We start from the raw sequence: 13,479 nt of genomic DNA, 5'->3' as shown, positions 1-13,479 counted from the left end.
ATTAATAACCCTCCTTCTTCTTGTGGGGGTGGGTGGGTGAGACAATACACTAGTTCTGCACACTGTCCTTTGAACTAAGAATTGTGGGACTTTTTGGTTTTGCAGCACGAAAACCTGCAACTTTTGCAGCATGATAAACTTCTCCAGGCTATCAAGGTTCCCAAAGCAAAACTCACAAGTGAGAGAAGGGCTGCTCCATTCATGCCATAGATATTCTGGTTGGCTACTGTGAGAACTGGATACTATATAGGGTTGCCAGACCTCCATGGCTGACTTAGTCTCCAGGTTTGCCTGGTCCCCTCCAGGTGGCAAGAGGAGGGCTTGGATTCCCAGGTGGGCAAGAGTGCCAATAATAATAATAATAATAATAATAATAACAACAACAATGATAATAATACAGTCATACCTCGGGTTACAGACGCTTCAGGTTGCATTTTTTTGGATTACGGACCGCCGAAACCCGGAAGTACCGGAATGGGTTACTTCCAGGTTTCGGCGGTCGCACATGCACAGAAGCGCTAAATTGTGCTTTGCGCATACGCAGAAGTGCCGAATCGCAACCCGCACGTGCGCATGCGCAGACGCGGGTTGCGAACGTGCATCCCGCACGGATCACGTTCGCAACCAAAGCATCCACTGTAATAATAATAATAATAATAATAATAATAATAATAATAAAGACTCAGTATGCAATTTACAAGCTGCAGCCTGGCAGGAGCTGGCTGCAAATTATAGTGTAAGCACTCAGGATGGGGGCTAGTCCCCCTCTGCTCCCCTCTCCCAATTAATCTGTCTCCAGGCACTTCCCCCATGACATCACGAGGGACTGTCCCTAGGTCTCAGGTTTTGGCCCTGAAATCTCAGGTCTAGGATGCTGCTGGCTTGACAACCCTAATACTGAACTAGATTGCAATTTGGTCTCATACAGCAGCCAGGCTCTTCTGATGTTCTTAAACCACAACTTTGGACTTTTTTTTATTTGGTCCATACTGCTTAATGTTCATTCCTTTAACAGAAAACAGACCCAAAAGGATTGAAGGGTGTATGCAGAACTCAAGTCAAAATATGAGACCACATTGCAGTAATCAAGGAAATGAAGCTTTATGAGGATCAGTAGAGGGAATTGGGTATGTTTTGCCTGGAAAAGAAGACACTGAGAGAAGATATGATAGCTATCTTCAAATATCTAAATAGCTGTCAAAAGGAAGGTGGAGCAAGGTTTCTTCTTGTTCTGGAGGGTAGGACACAAACCAATAGATTCAAGTTACAAGAAAGGAGATTCTGACTAAACAAGAAGAACTTTCTTACCGTGAGAGCTGTTTGACTGTGGAACAGACACCCTCAGAAGGTGGTGGACACTCCTTCATTGGAGGTTTTTAAGCAGAGGGTTTAGTGACCATCTGACATGCATTCTTTAGTTGAGATTCCTGACTAGATGACTCTCAGGATCCCCTCAAACTCTACAATTCTAGAATTGTAAGTCATTGCAATCTGAGGAGCAAGGCTGGCTCTAACAGATGCCAGATTCAGGTGTTTTCAAGGCACCCAGGACCAAGAAAGTCTTTCACTGGGCACCACGCCACAGGACTACCCTTCTCACTTTGCAAGGCAAGGTGTCGGCATGAAATAGACACACTTTCCAGGTTAAAAGCGTGCAGTGGCGATGCTTTGCGCAAAGGCTATCAGAGCTCTGGAGCCAGCGCTGCTGATATAATGAAAAAATGATGCATGTGCTTTTGAACAGCTGAGTCACTCTCAGATCTTGTTCTCCGTATGCAATGCAACCCACCCACCCCGCACAGACTTTTCTTCAAGGGTAGCAACACAGCTGCTCAAGATGGGGAAGTTGAGGGTGTCCTTGCCCTGGAGGGCCGCCACTAAGGAAAGTGTTTTTCAAACTGCAGTGGCTGTCAAATTTAGCAGCCATTGGAACTACGTAATGCTGGAGCAGTCAGCATTTCTCTACCATCCCCCACCCCTTGAGAAAAGAAAGAAAACATCCCAATCACATGTATTTTCAATTAAATATTTTTCTGGAATGTTTTTTGGGGGGATGTCAGTCTGGATGATGCCATGAGTCCCTTCCAATTCTTGGGGTTCTGTACCCAAGTGAGGGTTACAATCATAAAGAAGAGGTTGTTGAACTAAACAGGAAGGTTTCTTTGTAAGACAGTGACCTTAACTAGCCACTCAAATGTCCTCATCAGCATCCCCAAAGAATGAGTTGGGCTGCAAGAACTACAACTAAGTGACGGGCCCTCCTAGCTAATTAGTGGAGTGGGAGAGCTGAAAATAATGCCAAAGTATTTCACATCTGGCAACCAATGTGCCACTTTGGTTCCAGATAGTACATGGGTAGACAAGTCTAAAAAGCCCGGGACACAAATTTCCATGGCCCTCTAGCGGCTATGGTGGCTCATTTAACAAAGACAATGTATTTTTCATTAACTCTGGAAGTTGATACTTGATTCTGACCAAACTAGGCCTCTTACAGAAAAATAAACACTAGTATTACCTCTCCCCCAAAATATCATAGAACCATAAGCCATGGCATTGTAGAGTTGGAAGGGACTACCGAAGGTCATCTAGTCCAACCCCCTTCAAATATGACCATAAAACCTTCATTCCCCCCCCCATTCGATTTAACAGCATCAAACATGAAAAAATAGAAAATACGCATGTTTCAGAGAGAGAAACACCCCTCCCACTGTATATAGCTCTCGTGATTCACACTGTCACTGAAGAAGAAGAAGAAGAAAAATCATACATAAACTGTCTCATCTGGGCCTGAGTGTTACATATAATCGGGGGGGGGGGATATAGAATATGCAATTTAGTAGAAAAGTTAAAAAACAAAAAAACCAGGGAAAAGGTGGAAGAGGGGAGTCACACCAAACATTTCTCAGACATTTAAGAGGTGGATTTTTGCCATCAGCTATCAGGATGGAAGCTAGCACCAGGGAGGAAGTGGAAGAGCAATGTTGTCCATGGAGCAGCTGGGCAATGGGAACACCTTGCAGAGTGTGGGAGCAACTCTAAAACAGGGATTAGAGCCCTTCCAGCTCAAGGACTTCTGGGCGACTTCCTGAGGGCCACATGCTGGTAGATCAGAAAGCAACAGTGGGTTTTACCTGGGTTTAGCTGTCTAGTTTTTACACCCACTCACACATATCGGCTTTCCTCTGTCTGGATAAACAAGAGGCATTATAAAAGTTCAAGGTGATATTTCAGCAACGATAAGACACCTGTAATGCGTCACAGGGCCAGTGAGGATTAAGACAAGCTTTGATGACTAGATTAGTGAGGCCTGGAGGGCTGCATTTGGCCCCCTTCCTTAAGGGCCCCCACCCCAACTCCTGCTCTAAAACATGATTCTGCTTAAAGTAGCCTAGCGGGGTCTCCTCGTCTAAGAACAAATGGCTTCCTGGGGATGAGTGTAGCTCAGTGGCAGAGCACCTGCTTTGCATGCAGAAGGTCCCGGGTTCAATATCCAGTAGTATCTCCAAATAAGGCCAGGAGAGACCCCTGCCTGAAACCCTGGAGAGCTGCTGCCAGTCAGTGTAGACAATACTAAACTAGATGGACTAGTGAACAGACTCAATAAAAGGCAACTGTTTATGCTGCTAAGTTAATAGACATCTGAATATTTATGAGCATCAATTAACGTTATGTTCCATCTAAAGCAAAACTACACTGTATTAGAATCATTTTTAGTGGAGCAGCAAAATAGATACAGTCTTCCCATGCGCCTTGGGTGGGTGGGGGGTAAAAATGAGTTGCATATACAGTGGTACCACGGTTTTCAAACGTTAATGAACATTTCAAACATTGACAAACATTTCGGTTTTTGAACGCCGTAAACCCAGAGGTAAATGCTTCAGTTTTCGAACATGCCTTGGAAGTTGAACATGCCACACACCTTCTATACTGAGTTTTCCATATTGAGGCTCCCGTATTGAGTTTTCAGTTTTCAAACATTTCGGAACTTGAAACAGTCTTCCAGAACGGATTAAATTCAAAAGTCGAGGTACCACTGTATTGATAAAAAGTGCTGTGGGAACCAGCACAAAATTGCTTCAGTAGGCAAAACAACCCCCCCTCCCCCAAACAACAACTTGATTTTGTGCTCCATTCTTCCTCTTCTCATCAGGTTTAGCCCTTACATACAATACACATCTAGTTGTGGATTTTATTGTTAAAATCACCGGCATGACTGGTGGTGAGGGTTTCTGTGAGTACGGAACTCCAGTATTGGGGAAAAGGATTGCATTTTTATTCTTTGTGACACATGGTAGTCCTATTCAGAATAGGCCAATTGAAGTTTATGGGCAATACTAACTTAGATTCACTAATTTCAGTAGATCTGCCTCTGAGTGGGACTTAGTTGAATACAACCCACATTCTTTAACATTGCCAGAAGAAGACAAAACATGATGAAGTCCCGCAGAACCAGCAGTCTGGGCATCCTCAACACTACTTCCATAACAAACTCTTTTAGCTCAGGGAAAGACACTGCTGTGCAGCGAGGTGATGAGATCTTGAGGGGCAGGACATGAGATCGCTTGGTGGTCTAAGCTGTTCCCCAAATGGGGGAACATCCTATGTGACTCTGAGCAAGCATACGGCATTCTGCCAAACCCCAGGATGTGGTTGTTTGTTTTACCTACCACCTTACTAAGGAAGATTTCTTACACAGAGTCTGCTTTAAAAAAAAAAAAAAATACTTACAAGGAATTTCCCTTTACAGTCCTACAGAATCTCTGCAGCGACACTTTTAAAAGTGGGAGATATTTAGTTCTGGCCATGGAGCACTTGTGGGAGGCCAAGACCCCCTATCGTTGAGGCTTCCCCTTTTGACTGTTGGTTACAATGGGTTGGATCATGCACTCTGCTGTCTCTTGCTCAGAAGTAACTCATACGTACCCTCATTCCGCTTGACCTCTCAGTCCTGTGGGGTGAGGATGAATTGAAATCTGAAGATCTTGAAAATCAGACAGCGGAGGTGTGGATTACGGAAAACAAGGACTGACGTCAAGTGCTCAAGGACATGGAAAAATCAGATTCAAATATCCTGAAATCTGCTCAAGCCAGGCCTTAATTACTTATCTAGCTTCAGTCAGTGTCAGGCTTTGCAAGGCTGTTTCCCCCCACCCCCACTTAGTGATGTTAATTGTTATTAGAGTTATAATCTCTTGATCTCATTAATCCAAGCAACAGTCCGCTTCCTGAAAGCCGGGTGGTATTTGATCCCCCTTCTGCCCCGGCTCATGGGCACAAATCAATGGGAGTTAGTCTCGCACACCTCCCATAAATGATGGGCAAGCGTCCTTGGCGGATGGGTTGTGTGTCTTGCCATTGTTTTTCTCCACGGTTGCGTGCCACCTGCTTATGCTTGTGATAACTCATTTCATTTCTCTGAGATGGCACACAACGTGTTCCTTGTAATCTCCTTTTTGTGCGGAGAGCTGGAGGTTTATTCATTGTGCTCCCCACCCCCACTATGGTACCCTCTCTTAATTAAAAATATATATGAGAACATTAAAAGCAACCCCTAATCATCACCACCATCACCATAACAGGATAAAACTCACAACCATACATCTGCAGCACACTAATAGATTAAATACTGAAACTCCATATGTGTCATATTTCTTATGATTTTACAGACATGCAAGTTATATTATAATGTTCATAAAGTGAAATGTTGTTATAGCTTTCTCTTCCTTTCTTTTATAGGTAAGGCATGTCTGTGCGAAAGGGAGATCAGTGGCATGATCATACTATTCCCTTCCAGCCTTTTTTCAGCCGGAACGCAGTTCTGGCCGCTTTCAGGTTGGCACCACTGCCATTTTAAGAGAACAAGGGTTTGTGCTGAGTTCCGGCACCTCTTTTTTTCTAGAAAAACAGCACCAGAAAACTTAATAAGCTATTTTTTGTAGGTAATTACACTCAGGTGTTAAAAGTCCATTTCTCATTATTTCAAGAGATAGCATTAATTTCGACTATGTTAGATAGGACAGCGGCAACAAAAATAGTAACTCTTCCAATAATTCAATTTTGCCAGAATCGACTGAAGGACATTCAGTGAATAGGATGACTCATCCTGCTGAAATGGCTAGGCAGAGCCTTTCAAGTCTTCTGTCTCCGCATCTGGGGGCAGGAGCCATCCCACCCTCCAGTTCTGCTTTGCCCTGATCATCTTGGCAGGTCCCCTTTTCCCCTGTAAGGAAATTTTTTCCTTACTTTGTACCACTAACTGTGGCTTTTCCCCCCTAAGTTTTTGATACAGTCTGGAAAGCTGAATGAGCTAATTATCATAAGACTATATTAGTTTCCAGGGTGGTATATATAGTATATATTATTATAGATGAGGGGTGGGGGCCTGAAGGAAGAAGATGGCTGCTTAAACAGAGCTGTGGCTGGTGGAGGTGGGGGTGGGGGCTAGCTGTTGTTGTTTTTTGCCCCGGGTGAAGCCTCCACCACCTTCTGTCCTTTTTGTGAAACAGGATCTTTTGTTATGATTAAATGGCAAGTCCACAAGCACTTTGGAGTATTGCTTGCTTCTAATACAGCTGTTCTAATTTCTCTCTGTGTGTTAGGATCTAGAGGACAACATACATGTTTACACCATGTGAATACATAAAGAGGGCATACAATCAGCTATAAAAACTGAGACTTGTTTATACTGCAGATAAAATACTTGCAATGAAAGAAATGTGATGCTTCTATTCTTTATTCTTTTATTTTATTCCTTAGATTCTTAAACTGCAACCCTTTACAGTGGTATCTTGGTTCTCAAATGCCTTGGTTCTCAAACACCGAAAACCTGGAAGTAAGTGTTCTGGTTTTCAAACAATTTTTGGAAGCCAAACATCCGATGTGGCTGTCGGCTTTGTTTCCAGGGCACCTGCACCAATCAGAAGCTGTGCCTTGGTTTTTGAACATTTCGGAAGTCAAATGGGCTTCTTGAACAGATTAGGTTTGGTGCTTTTGTTTTTGCTATTTATTTTGCATTTTTGTTTTTTGAGGCCTTTTTGTTTAATTTGTTTTTGTGACTGTGTAGAACCCAGTTCAGCTACTGATTGATTGATTGATTGTGTGACTGCGGAAATGGATAAAAGCCCCCATTCAAACAGTGACTATCATCAGTGCAGCTAAGAGAAAAAAAATTAATTTTTTTATAATCTACAATACTGTCTTATTTATTTTATAGTACAGTACAGTGGAACCTCAGGTTACGTACCGTCCTCCTTATAAACACTTTGGGTAACGAACTCTGCTAATCCGGAAGATGCTCCTGGTTGTGAACTTTGCCGCGGGATGTGAGCAGAAGTCGCGCGCCGGCAGGATGGCAGCAGCGGGAGGCGCCATTAGCGAAAGCGCGCCTCAGGTTATGAACGGTTTCAGGTTAAGAACAGATCTCCGGAACAAATTAAGTTTGTAACCGAAAGTACCACTGTACATTGATTATTGCTTTCATTTTATGGATCGATGGTCTCGTTAGATAGTAAAATTCATGTTAAATTGCTGTTTTAGGGGTTGTTTTTAAAAGTCAGGAATGGATTAATCCGTTTTGTATTACTTTCTATGGGAAAGCGCGCCTTGGTTTTGGAACACTTTGGTTTTGGAACGGAGTTCCAGAACAGATTAAATTTGAGAACCAAGGTACCACTGTACATGTCTACTCAAAGTAAGTCCCACTGAATTCAATGGAGGCAACTGTGTAAAGATTGTGCAGTCTTATACTGCAACCATAAGCATTTTTTAATCAGAAGTACGGTAAGTCCCACTGAGTTCAATAAGACTTATTCAGATAGACGATTGCTGCACATGGAAGCTCTACTTTTGACTAACAATTTACTTTTACTGGAAAGGATGCTCATTTGCCCTTTGGTCATACAGTCATAATAATTCTTAGGATTCCTCAAATGATCAACTACTCTCTGAGAAAATATACTTAAGGTTGCCTACTTTTTTATGCCCTTTAAAAACAAATGTGTTTGGGGGGGTGCGTGTATGCAAATGTGTGTGTGACAGACTGAGTCTTTGACTCTGGTGAAAGAAAGCCTAGTTTTGCCCAAAAGCCCAAACCTTGAAGAAAGTAGAGTGGAATGCAAAAGGATTCAGGAAAGCTGAAAATAAAAGACATCACTCAATTCTTCCTGCCACAAGATAGAAAGCTGGGAGAACTAATAGGAGGCGAGAAATAGACTCTTTAGAAATTAATAACACTAGTCAACCTCTTAAATATGAAAACGCTTTTAGAGGTAAAAACTCTAGACTTTTGGCAAACAGATGTAAAAAGCAATGGCACAAATCACATTCTGAGAAGATGTCTCTCCTTAAGACATCTGCTCAGAATTTGCTTTGCAATCTCCAAATAAAAAAAGATACCCTCAATTTCTTAGAAAATTTAGCCATACCATCAACAACTCATGATGAGAAAACCTCTTAAGATAGCCCCATCTCCCTAGAAGAAATTGACAATGTTCTTAAAACATTGAAACCACACAAATCTCTGCTCACTTCTGAGTTTTATAAACAATTTTGAAGAAATGTTATTAACATATACTGTCCACCTATTTATTGACTTAGCGAGAGGAGCCCCTCCTCCCCAAAACATGGTACAACTCCACAACTGTACCTATTCCAAAACTATTTAAAGACCAACAGAAGGTAGAATCTTTCTGGCCAATCTATCTGATTAATCAGGATTATAAAATCTTTATGTCCATGCTAGTCAACACTATTTTACCACCAAGATCCAAAAACAAATTTCACATAACTCATAGGCATTCGATTCTGTCACACAAAGCTTAGATTAATTATAACAATAAACCTTTATTGAAAACACCGTCCTGCTTGTATGGCGGACAATTCTTCAAAATTTGGAGGGGGTGGGTGGGAAATGGAGCAAAACTCATTTTACCCTCCCAGACAGATTAGCAACAGTAAAAATTATGATCCTACCCAGACTGGTGTTTCTATTCCAACCACCCCTCAAGTCAGATCCCACTCAATCAGATACAAAAGTCTTTTCCTTCAAAGGACCCAGAATAAATGCTCTTAAAAGTAGTTGTTATTGCCACTCCCCTTAAAGAATGAGTGGTAGATCCCCTAGAAGGATCCTTCCCCCGTGTCCCATATGCCTGAGTGATACAGAATTCAAGCCATCTAGAAAACAGAGGATGAAGACACCTTTTTCTCCTTAAATGGACCTAAGTAAGACATACAGGGACCCTACCTTGCAGAACTCTAGTGCTCTGCTTAAAAAAAAAAAGAAAAAAAGAGTAGGGCATGTCTTACATCTAGGGCAGGGGTCTGCAACCCGTGGCTCCGGAGCCGCATGTGGCTCTTTTACACCTTTGCCGCGGCTCCGGGGCAGATACTAGTGAGTGTCGGGGCGCATTGTGCGCCCTGACACTCCCCACTGTGACAGGTGCTGTACTGGCTGTGACGTCGCATGGGGGCGGTGCGTACATTAGTCACGCACCGTCCCGACATCACCTTCCCGCCCGCTACATTGTAAGGGGCATGTACGCTGGTCACTGCATTGAAAGGGGGCATGTACGCTGGTCACTGTTTTGAAGGGGAGTGAAGAACACACACACACACAAAAAGGTAACTTGTTAATTTAACGTTTATTTCTATGAGGAGGAGTAATTCTGAGGGGTCAAACAAAGAAATAATAAAAAAGTGACAAAAAAGTTATTTTTATAATGACAAGTTTTGCGGCTCCCAGTTTTTTTTTCTTCGGAAACGGGTCCAAGTGGCTCTTTTTGTCTTAAAGGTTGCAGACCCCTGATCTAGGGAATACCATCCCAAGATGTATCCTCGACTGCATGAGGGGCTACATCCTCGACTGCATGAGGGACTAGGAAAGAAAGAAAGAAAGAAAGAAAGAAAGAAAGAAAGAAAGAAAGGAAGGAAGGAAGGAAGGAAGGAAGGAAGGAAGGAAGGAAGGAAGGAAGGAAGGAAGGAAGGACCTGGTCTTGGGTTCTATGAAAAACTCAATTAATTTTGGGCATGAAAAAGAAGGGCTTGGGAAGAATACAACTTTATCCTGGTGGGAAAACAATGAGTTGAAAATCAGAGGACAAGGCCCTCGACTCTGAAAACCTATGAGCAGAAGTCATGGCTACTAAGAAAACAGTTTTCAAAGTTAAAAACTTGGAGTCAAGAAACAAGGAAGGAGATTCTGACAAAACATCAGGAAGAACTTTCTGACTGTTAGAGCTGTTGGCAATGAAACAGACTCCCAAAAGAAGTGGTGGACTCTCCTTCTTGGAGGTTTTAAGCAGAGGTTGGAGGGCCATCTGTCATGGAAGCTTTAGCTGAGATTCCTGCATTGCAGGGGGTTGGACTAGACGACCCCACGGGATCCCTTCCAGCTCTACAATTAAATGATTCTATGAACAGACAAAGCTAGCATTTGGGAATTACATAACAGTAGTTACATTTTTATTCAAACCAAGAGAACAAAAACATATTAAGCCACTCTGAGTCTAAGAGAAAGCAGAGGAAAAAAATGAGGTGGGTTAATGTTCTCCAGTCCACTCTTCAAACTGAAATTAATAGTAAGTACCAATTTTCCTCTTTTGCCAGAGTGGGTTGGAGTAGATGAAGTGAATAAGTGGCTGCAGAGCATTATTTCCTCAGGACAGGGTGGGATTCTTCTGCCTCAAAACCAAATATGAACAAACCTTTGTAGCACCTTTCTACGAAAAGCAACAAGGCCAGTCACATTCACACCATGCATTTAAATCCCTATGATACCACTTGAATTCTCAGAGCTTCCCTCAGAGAATTCTGGGAACTGGAGTGGTGGATGCTGAGAACTGTAGCCACTTCTCAGCATCCTTAGTAAACCATCAGCCAACATCCCAGCAAACCTATCAGGGTAAATGCTAATTGAATAGACAACATTGTCTGATCTCTGCGCAAATAAATCTGGATGAATGTTCAATCAACAGGATGTCTAAAAGTGGCTGTGGTGAAGCAGGGCAGGGGGGCATAGGGTAGCCCAGACCCTCACTGACAGATATTTTTGAAGGTATACAATACGCCTCTGTGCACGATGAGCTTGTTTCTCCTACCCCTGCATTAACCTGTCTCCTGGATACTCCCTGAGCCCTTTCAATCTACACATCCTATATATTCATTCACATACCCCATCATAATAAAAGCATGGCCTGTTAGGGAGCCCTCTGTGAAGGACAGGTCATGGGTCTGCTTCCTGGTGACCCAGCTACTAGTAAGAGTTGGTGAGACCATTAGCCAGGTGAGTGAGAGTGACAGTTTGATGCCGGCAGTTTAATAGTCAGATAGGGACTTTTGGCCTAGTTGGACAGAAGGGGTCTATGGCTAATCCTCCCAGGTCCAATACCTTTTCTCCTTGTTCCATAGATGTGCCATAGGTTTCTTCTGAAACTGGGTCTCAGTTAGAATTAGGGATTGTCTGTGGGTAGACAAGACTGAACAATTTGAGTGAGGTTAGCCTAGGCAGGACACACCAGTTTTGATTCCCTGACAGAAGGGTTAGGATTCTAGAAGGGTATGGGAGTGTTTATTTGGGTAGTACAAGTCAATAGTCATGCTAGAAACAATTTAACCATCCAGTGACAAGTTTAAAATGTGACGTTAAGAATAACCCTAAATATCTCTGCAAAGTGTTTGTTTGAAACAAAGGGCTGCTGCACAGCTCCAGCTGTCCTGTGCTTTCCTGCTTGTCCCTTGCTTCTAGATGTGGGTCCAAGTGATTTTGCACATGCCTTGCAGCTTTCCCCTGGAAAACACATTCTTTACCACCAAATTGCAAGAAAAAGCCATCCATGGAGAACTCAATTGCTGTTTGGTCCAATTCAGCTGTAATCCACAGGTTTCCCCTGGGGAAATGGTAGAACAAGCAGAGGTGCGATGAGCCCTAGAGTGTTGTGCCTTTCAAAGTTAACCACTAAGCTATAACCTTGTTGAGCGTAAACTCTAAAAGTTCCTTATCCTTATTTAGATCGTCTGGGTGAGGAAAAGTAGTCACAAGTTTCCCTTCAAATAATGATAATACTGTGCTGCTATTAAACATAAACACAACCACAAACAGTTCTTTGAAGGCTCCATCAAGCACCTCTTGCCCCTGAATTGTGCAGGCTGGTCAGTGAGACCTGCAGTATAGGGCAGTATACAAATTTAATGAATAAAAATAAATAAAATATAGGAAGAACGGTTTAAAAATCGGTGCCTTAATTTTGATTTCCCCTCCTCCCCCTCGCTTTCCCTTTTTCCTTGTGTATCATGTTTCTCTAGATTGTAATCTTGCAGGTGGGGACTGTCTTGTTTTAATCATATGAAAGCCACTCTGATAACCCTTTTGGGTTGGTACCAAATACTCCAAAGGAGTAAACAAAATAATTTTCTGCAGGGGAACAAGTCACCCCATACAACCTACAGGAAAATTTATGCTGCCAAATTTTGAATGACCTAACCAGCCCTCTGTGTCATCGCATGCTCAAGTGGCAGGGGAAACCGTGCAAAAGGGGAGACTCTTCCAAGGCTGCACTCATAACTCCTGAGCTGTTCTACTGTATATGCAGCCTACCAGCAGCTCAGTAAACTTCCTTTTTCAAGTACCTTGGATCCCGAACGCCTTCGTACTCAGACGTCTTGGCTCCTGAACACCGCAAAGCCAGAAGTGAGTGTTCTGGTTTGTGAACGTTCTTTGGAACCCAAATATCCGACGGGGCTTCTGCAGCTTCCGATTGGTTGCAGGAGCTTCCTGCAGCCAATCTGAAGCTGCACTTTGGTTTCCGAACATTTTTGAATTTGAGCGGACTTCTGGAATGGATTCTGTTCGACTTCTAAGGTACGACTGTATTGCCTTGGAGCAGGGCTGCTGTTATGTATTGGGTTTAACACATTTTATGTTACAAGGCGCGTTCTAACCAATCGTATAAGCGTTGGTAGACGAACATTCTAATGGCAAGTAAGCACATGCACTTTCAACTGTCAACTGTCAACAACGGTCAGTTAATACTCGGCTTTATTATTGCGTTGTCCAGTCAGTTCGGTTCTTGTTTTCCTATGAGTGAGCTGTTGTCACTGACAAATGTTGAATAAACTTAGTTGAGGAACTTATACTGCCTTGGGCTTCTGACTTTTTCTGAACATTTAACACTAGTGACGAGGGTGGGATTGATGAGCTCCCGCCGGCTGCCAGAGGCCCAAGACTGCACCGCAGCACCGCCACCTGCCGCCTCGCAGTAAGCGCGCCCTCACCGCCACGCTAGACTCAGCAAATAGTCCTGGAAACAAGACCGCGCCTGCCGCGTCTTCGCAACCACCCACAATTGCACAAGCGACTGCCCCAGGTCCAAGGATGGCCACCAGTCACAGTTGGCTGCCACCAGATTTTGATATGAGCCATCCTGCAGAATGGCCGCAGTGGCTCCGCCGAATAAGGAGCTATGTCCGACTACAAGGCTTCAC

General features: G+C 43.2%; 1 long non-coding RNA gene across 1 annotated transcript; it reads right to left on the bottom strand.

Annotated features, from left to right (window-relative positions):
* Positions 1 to 5,639: 5,639 nt before the first annotated feature.
* LOC309333678 lies at positions 5,640 to 11,369 on the bottom strand. The gene is made up of 2 exons (XR_014152668.1): positions 11,171 to 11,369; positions 5,640 to 5,842 (listed from the first exon to the last, which is right to left on the bottom strand). It is a non-coding gene; the product is annotated as an uncharacterized lncRNA (long non-coding RNA).
* Positions 11,370 to 13,479: the final 2,110 nt, after the last annotated feature.

This window comes from Podarcis erhardii, assembly GCF_964252035.2.
Source record: "Podarcis erhardii genome assembly, chromosome: Z".
Classification (NCBI taxonomy): Eukaryota; Metazoa; Chordata; class Lepidosauria; order Squamata; family Lacertidae; genus Podarcis; species Podarcis erhardii.
Note: the sequence above shows the minus strand (reverse complement) of the source record. Positions and strands in the feature narration are given on the sequence as shown.